Here is a 7181-nt window from a genome sequence, read left to right on the forward strand (position 1 = left end):
GCGGCTTAGTACAGGGCAAAGAGCTGGGACACCGGGTTCTGTGGAGCTTCGGGATTCTGCCATCCTCCAAAACAGAAGCGCTCATTTACTCATCCTCTCGGGAATAATCGACTGTGTCCGAATGGACCAAGGACCAAGCACCCCCAGCCCCAGCCAGAGGGAAACAGGCGTAATCTGGCAAGAACAGCGCGACCTGTGCGAGCGTCGGGATTCAGCGCCGCCCGTCCCTCACGCTGCCTCCCACCTTTGGCCTTCTGGAAAAGGAAGTCACGGGAGAGGTGCCACGTGACTTCTACCTGTCCTAAGGCCCTCCCAGGGGCCAGACCCAGCAGACACCCCTCAGGCTGGCTTGCCCAGCCGCGCTGCTGCAGAGCCGGACTGGAAGGCCGGCATTTGGCTCGCAAGCAGCAGCGAGGTCCCTTCCTCGCTTGGAAATGTTGCTCTTATCACCCCCAGAGGCGCCACCGCTCCCTGTGTGAGTTTATGGTCTGTCTTCCCCACTGGGCCTGAGCCAAGTCAGCCTTGTTCACCTCTAAATCTCGGGGGCCTAGAACAATGCGTGGCCCAGAACTGGCACTTAGGAGATGGAGGTGGAATGACTGATTGGGGAAGACGCAGCCTAAACGGTTCCTCCGAGTTCCTGGGGCTGGGGCGGCGCATTCTCCCTCGCTGCCGCCAGGGGGCGAGCATGCCCGTTCCCAGGCACATGCCAGGCCCCCTTCTTGAGGGAGGCCACCGGGCACTCGGAGGGCCTGCACCCGGCCCGGTGCCAGGGTGGGGAAGCATCCCCGCAGTGGGGCCCTGGGCTCGTTCTGTGAACGGGAGTCCTGCCAACAGAGGTTGGGAAGGGGAGCCGGGAGCCAGGGCCTGTGGAGTGGCCCGGGGAGAGGGGCAGTCATTGAGACCCACACCACCACCCTCACTCACCGTCAACGCAGAGCATTTAACACCGTGCCATGGTCTCATGACCCATGTTCGCCCCCCTCCAGTTTAACACACAGAAACATCTGGACTCCTGTTTGCACACAGAATTTGTGACATCCTGTAGGCTACGGTCATGGGCACCCCCAGCCTTAACAGGAACACTCAGAGTGTTGGGAACACCTGGAGACTGTTGGCCACTCATGCCCTGCGGGATGGGACACGGTGACACACACGGACCCCTCCTCTGAGCCACACCCTGACATTCATCCCCAGATCTGCAAGCTCACAGACGTTCCCTCAACACCCTCCCTGCCTCTCGGGTTCAGAGTGTGACTCGGTGACACACATCCATGGGGACAGGCTGACACACAGACGTGGTGAGTGCTACACAGGGATTCGGCGACATACAGCTACCCGGGTAGCACCGCCAAGCCCCCCACTCAGACACGGTACGTGGGCTTGCTTCTCAGGCTGCACAGGCATAGGAAGTATACACACGCGCACACGCGCGCACACGCACACACGCACACACATGCGCACGCACACGCACACATGCGCACACGCGCACATACTTTCATACTTCTGATCATGCAGAAGAGGTCCAAGCCCTGATCCCGACTAATCGCACTCCAGCCCCGGCCTATCCCAGCCACACTCAGCCATTCCAGTCCGTGGTGGACGCTGGTGGGGGCTGGAAGTTGCTGAGAAGACCCCCATGGGGGTTGTGGCAACCCCAGTGGCCAGGAAGGAGGCAGAGGCCGGCAGTACTGGGCGGGGAGGCCTGAGCTCATCAGATTCCAGCCTGAGTGATTCACGGGAAGCGCCTGGGGAGGATCTGGGAGGGTGGGGGTAATGACCCAGGGGCTGGGGCTTTGGGGGCCTGGGTGGGCTTCCGACTAGAAAGGATCTTGGGTCCGGAGCAAGCCTCTAGTCTGGGAGGGGGCTTCCTGAAGGGTGGCCCAGCCTGAGGGGTGTCTGCTGGGTCTGGCCACTGGGAGGGCCTTAGGACAGGAGCTGAGCCCACAGGATGAGACAATCGGCCCCTCCCGCCCTCCCCACCCGGGGCCTGGGCCCCTGACCCCACGCCTTCCCAGCCCCAACAGCTGGGTGTCTTTAGCAGGGGTTAGGCCAAGGGTGGGGGGCAGGGGTGGGGTGACCTTCACGGCCATCTTGGCCCCTTGGGCCCTCAGGCCGGCAGCCGGAGTGGACCCCAGAGACCCTGAAGGACTGGACCCGGCTGGCCCAGTCAGGGCTCACAGGGTTACAGACCCTCGCTGCCCTGCCAGGCCAGGCCTCTGCCAGAGAGCCGAGAACACACGGCTGTCCCAGTGCCAGGGATGTTTTCCTGCTGAGATGGAGCCCTCTGCTCCTGCCACCTCCTGGGCCCCCTGCCTCCCTGGCTGGGCTGATGCTCAGAGGACCCGGCAGCTCCTTCAGGGTGACAGGAAGAAAGGATGGAGCTGGAGGCAGGACAGGGGTTGTAGGAAGTGCCTTTCTTGGAACTCTGCACCAAAATAGCCTGTTCTGTCCCCACTCTAGGTCTCAGTGTCCCACGGGGGAGATAAGTGTCACCAAGGAGACCCTCACCAGGGAGGGGCCTGAGCTGACCTTAATTGGGCTTTGGCTCACCACCCCCTTCCCCTCTCCTACCTCCACTGGCCCCCACCAAGCCTGCCTCAGGCTCCGCTCCACTTTGAAGTCCTAACATAAATATCATGTCTGCTTGGGTTCCCCTTCCTGGCCTGGTCACAGCCCCCAGACCTGGCTCCCACCCCAGCCAGCCCTGGGGGTGCGTGCTGGGGGAGAGGAGGGAGGCCTGGACCACCCAGGGAAGGGGGCGAGCCAGAGACGCTGGAACAGGAATGGGGAGACAGGGGTAGACACCAGAGGTGGACAGGGAAGATATGGAAGTGGGCAGAGAACAGAGAGACAGACCTGAAAAACCAACAAGTGACAATCCTGGGGACAGGGGAGGAGACACAGAGACCCCAGAGAGTGACAGGAGCGCTGGAGACGCCTGACTGCAGAGAGGGAAGAGAGAGGACGAGAAACAGTGCGAGGGACAGTGAGACCCCAGAGATCCCTGGGGCAGCGAGAGGGCAGGAAAAGAAGGGAAAGTTCCAGGGTGCAGGTGGAGACGGGGATGCTGACACTGGGGTAGCAGAGGGAAGGACACGGGCTAACGGGTTCCCAGCATACAGGATTTGCAGTGCTGAGACCAGGAGAGTCCCCAGCAAACTGGGACAAGTTGGTCACCCTCGGTAGCAGGCTTCTGCCAGATGCCTCAGGGACCACAGAGTCCCCACCCTCACAGCCAAAGAGCAGCAGAGGAAGGACAGGAACAGCAAAGGTCCCAGCTGTCCCCTCCTGGGATCCCCAGACTCAGGTAGTCCCTGCTCTGCCTCCACTCTGTGACCCGGGGCAAAGCCTTGTCCCTCTCTGAGCTGGGAGGACACTGAGCAGAGCGGTGGGGCTGGGCCCTTCTAGCTCTGCGGTGGGCTCCAGGACGGCCATCCTTGTGGGCAGATGTGGCCAGATGTTCAGGCCAGGCATTTGCCAGGAGAGGGACTAGGGCCCCAGCTGTGCCCAGGTTGGGCGATCCAGGGGAGCCCTGTGCTTCTCCCCTCACCTCTGTGGGCGCAGGTGTGGGCCTGTGGGGATGCACACACATCACCCAGCTGCATGGACCCTCAGCAATGCCAGCCCCAGGCAAGCACGCACACTCACGTGCACACGGTCGTGTACAGACACCCAGGTACACCCATCAGCACACCCAGGCTCTCTCCATGGTGGACGCCACCCCCCAGCCCCCTCCAGCTGTCAGAATCCCTTACCCCCAGGGACCAGGCCTGGACGCACCCCTTCTTCCCGGGCCCCACCTCCCCCCAAGCCTCTCCCTCCCACCCCGTCCAGTCCCCAGCACCGCCCCCTTCCCCGCGGTCTCTCCCATCCAGAAGCACACAGGGTGTGGCACCAGCACGTGGGGAGGGGAAGGAGGCCAAAATTGCTGCCCTCCCCCCAGACTGCCCTCCCTCCCCACTTCTGCCCTGGGACCTCGCCCACCTCCCCTCCTGCAGCTCCCACCCAAGACCAGGCGCCTCCTGCCCACCAGTTGGCCCTTCCTCCTGACAGCCTGAAGGCTGGGGTGGTTTGGGAAGAATTTAGAAATGGAGGGAGATGGGGGGATGGGGACAAAAGAAAAAGGAGGAAAGGAGGTGATTTGTACACAAAGCAATGTGCTGGCTCAGCAGCAGGCTGTGGCAAGGCTCTAGGACGCCTGCCCAGGGGGCGCCCCCCAATCATCCTCAACCCCCCCATCCTGGCTGTTACACTGGGCTCTCTTCAGGCCAACCCCTCTGCAGGCCGCCTGCACCCCCACCCCCACGGGCCCACACATTGCATCCAAAACCACTGTCTGGCTTGTCCCAGTAGCTGGAAGACAAGGCTCCTTCTGGGAAAGTGGGCTTCTGTTCTCAAGCCCATCTTGAGGTGAGCTCTCACCATAAGGGCCACGATCAGAGCAGAGAACTCCAGCCTCCTAACCCACACTGGGAGCAGAGCTTGGTGTCCAGAGCTGTCCCCACCCCTGCTAGGAAGACACCATGGCCTCGGGTCCCAACCAAGAAGACAGATTGTGGTACCAAGGAAGCATCACACATGATCCCTGCTAGTGGTAGTCTGAGCCGTCCTGCCCTCCTGGACCGCACTCCTACCAATCCCGAGTCGCATCCTGAGCCCACCATCCATTGTGGTGTGGCTCATTATGAATTAGCACTTCTGCCTGAATCCTTGTGGCCAGCCATGCCTCTCAATATCTTCTCTTGTCCGCACACCCATACACTTAGCCATCTATCCATCCATCCACTTACTCCTTCCTCCATCCATCCATTATCCGTCTGTCACCCGACCCCTGCATCCACGCATTCTCCTACCTCACTGCCCTTCCACCCATGTGCACATTCACGCATTCACCCACCTATCCATCCACCCACCCATCATCCAAGCATTTACTGCATCCTTTAGCATCTTCTCTGCGCTAGGGGGGAAGCAAGATGAGTCAGGCTGAATGGGACTGGCAGAAAGAGTAAGACCGCAACCAGCCCCTCTCTGTCCCCTCACCCCCAGATCCCTGATGCCGTGCCGCTGCTTCCCCATCCTGACCAGGGTAGGAAGTTCCTAGGCTACCTCGACTCCATCTCTCCCAACCTGGATGGAAGCAGGGGAATGCTAGGCACCCAGGTGCGGCTCCAAGCCTCATCCTCACCCACAAAATCCTTAGTTTTGTTGGGGTCAGAGGTGCCCCCGCTCATCTCTACCCCCACCCCCTCCTGGCTCAGCAGTCCCTCTACTTGCAAGTCAGCCCAGCCAGACCATCTGGAATTTGGCCTTTGACCCTCTTCCTCCTGCTTCTCTTGCCTGCCCCCCAACCCCTCACTCCAACTGATGCTGGAGTCCTGACCTCTGATCTGACCTGCCTACTCGCCAGACGGCTTGCAGCCTCCCCTCAGACGCCCCAGCACGGGCCATTGCCCGAATCATGACTGGGCCCGCCACACCCTTGGATCAGGCTCTGGCCAGCCCCTAAGGAGCCTCCCGAGGCTGCCTCCCCCAGCCCGGCCCGCCCTGCTGCCCGGCTCTCCAGCCAGCTCCCTCCCCTCTCCCAGACTATTGCAACAACCTCCAGTCCCCCCTCCACCCACCACACACCAGCCACAGGGAACTCCCATCATACCTCTTCTCCAGGGCCCCCGCGATGGGGGCCAGTCTTTTAGGGGTAGCTTACTGCCTTCCAAGCCAGGCCTCTACCCCCTTTCTGACATTCCCTCTTCACCATTTACAGTCTCTCCAGACGTCCCTCACTCCAGTGGAGTCCTTTGGATTCTCCAAAGGCATCTTGAGCTCCCCCCTTCAGCACTCTGTCTAGGCTGTGCCGTCTTGCTGCCGTGCCTTCCCCCATCCTCACTTCCTGATGCCATGCCCGGCTCTCAGACAGGGCTTGATGGCTCCTCAGGGCACCGCACGCAGCAAAGAGAATTGGAATGAAAGTCAGGCAGTCTTGATTCTAGTCCCAGCCCTGCCACAGACTAGCTCGGAGACTCCCTGGGCCTCAGTGTGCCTACCTGCAAAAAGGTTTGCTGATTTCCAGGGATCTCCCAGTTCTGAAATGGTCTGACTTCTGGGGAAGTCTGGGCAGGTGTGGGGAGCAGGTGGGCTTTGGCTCCAGATAGCATCCTGGATTCCCCCAGCATGGCCCTGGGCCAGGTTCTTCATTTATCTGAGTCTTATTCATTCATTCATTTGACAGACCCTACTGAGCAGCATCGATGGGCCAGGAACTTTCCAGGGTCTGGGGATACAGTAGGGAACAAGACAATGACGCTGCCCTCATGGAACCCATAGTCTCCTAGGGCAAGCGTTCTCTGGGGCAGCGGGGGGCATAACATTCAGCAGTGTCTGGAGATGTTTTTGATTGTCCCAACTGGAGGGATGCTACTGGCCTCTAGGTAGAAGCCAGGCATACTTCTAAACATCTTACAATGCACAACGCAGTCCGTACAAGAGGTAGATGTGGACCTGGTAAGTTTCACATACAGCTGAAGCCAGAGTACTTGAAGCAGAGGAGTGAGTGGGAGTGGGGTAAGAAGTTTAGGGGCAGACCACATCAGCCTGGAGGCCATGGCCAAGATGTTGGCCCGTCTTCTGAGTGAGATGGGGGCCCAGAGGGTTCTGAGCAGGGGAGTGACCAGATCTGTCTTGGGTTTTAAAGGGATCCCTCTGGTAGGATGGAGAAGGCAAGACAGAGACCAGAGGAGAGGCTGTTGCAAGATTCTGGATGGAAGGGGACAGTGGCAAGGGCCAGAGGTGGGTGGCAAAGAAGGTGGTGAGAAGCAGTCAGATTGTGGATCTATCCTGAAGGTGAAGTCAACAGGATTTGCTGAGAGATTGGATGTGGGGTGTGGGAGAAAGAGGAGTCAAGGATGATCTCAAGGCTTTGGGCCTGAGCCAAGGGAAGGATGCACTGCCCCATATTGACTTTCCTCTCATGAGAAGGGGGATCATTCTATACATTTCACAGACGTAAACTTTAAAAGAACGACCTTCCAGGCATATAGCAAGCGCTTCAAAAGCCCTCGTTCTCAGGGGGACTGGCCGGGTCGGCTGGGCCAGCCCTGGCACCGTAAGGTAATTAGCAAAGCTGCTCTGGTCTCCACCCCCGACCCAGAAGATTTGCTCAGAAGACTAAGGAACATTTGCCT

Source organism: Leptonychotes weddellii, chromosome 11 (assembly GCF_054177405.1).
Source record: "Leptonychotes weddellii isolate Sample4059 chromosome 11, ASM5417740v2, whole genome shotgun sequence".
NCBI lineage: Eukaryota > Metazoa > Chordata > Mammalia > Carnivora > Phocidae > Leptonychotes > Leptonychotes weddellii.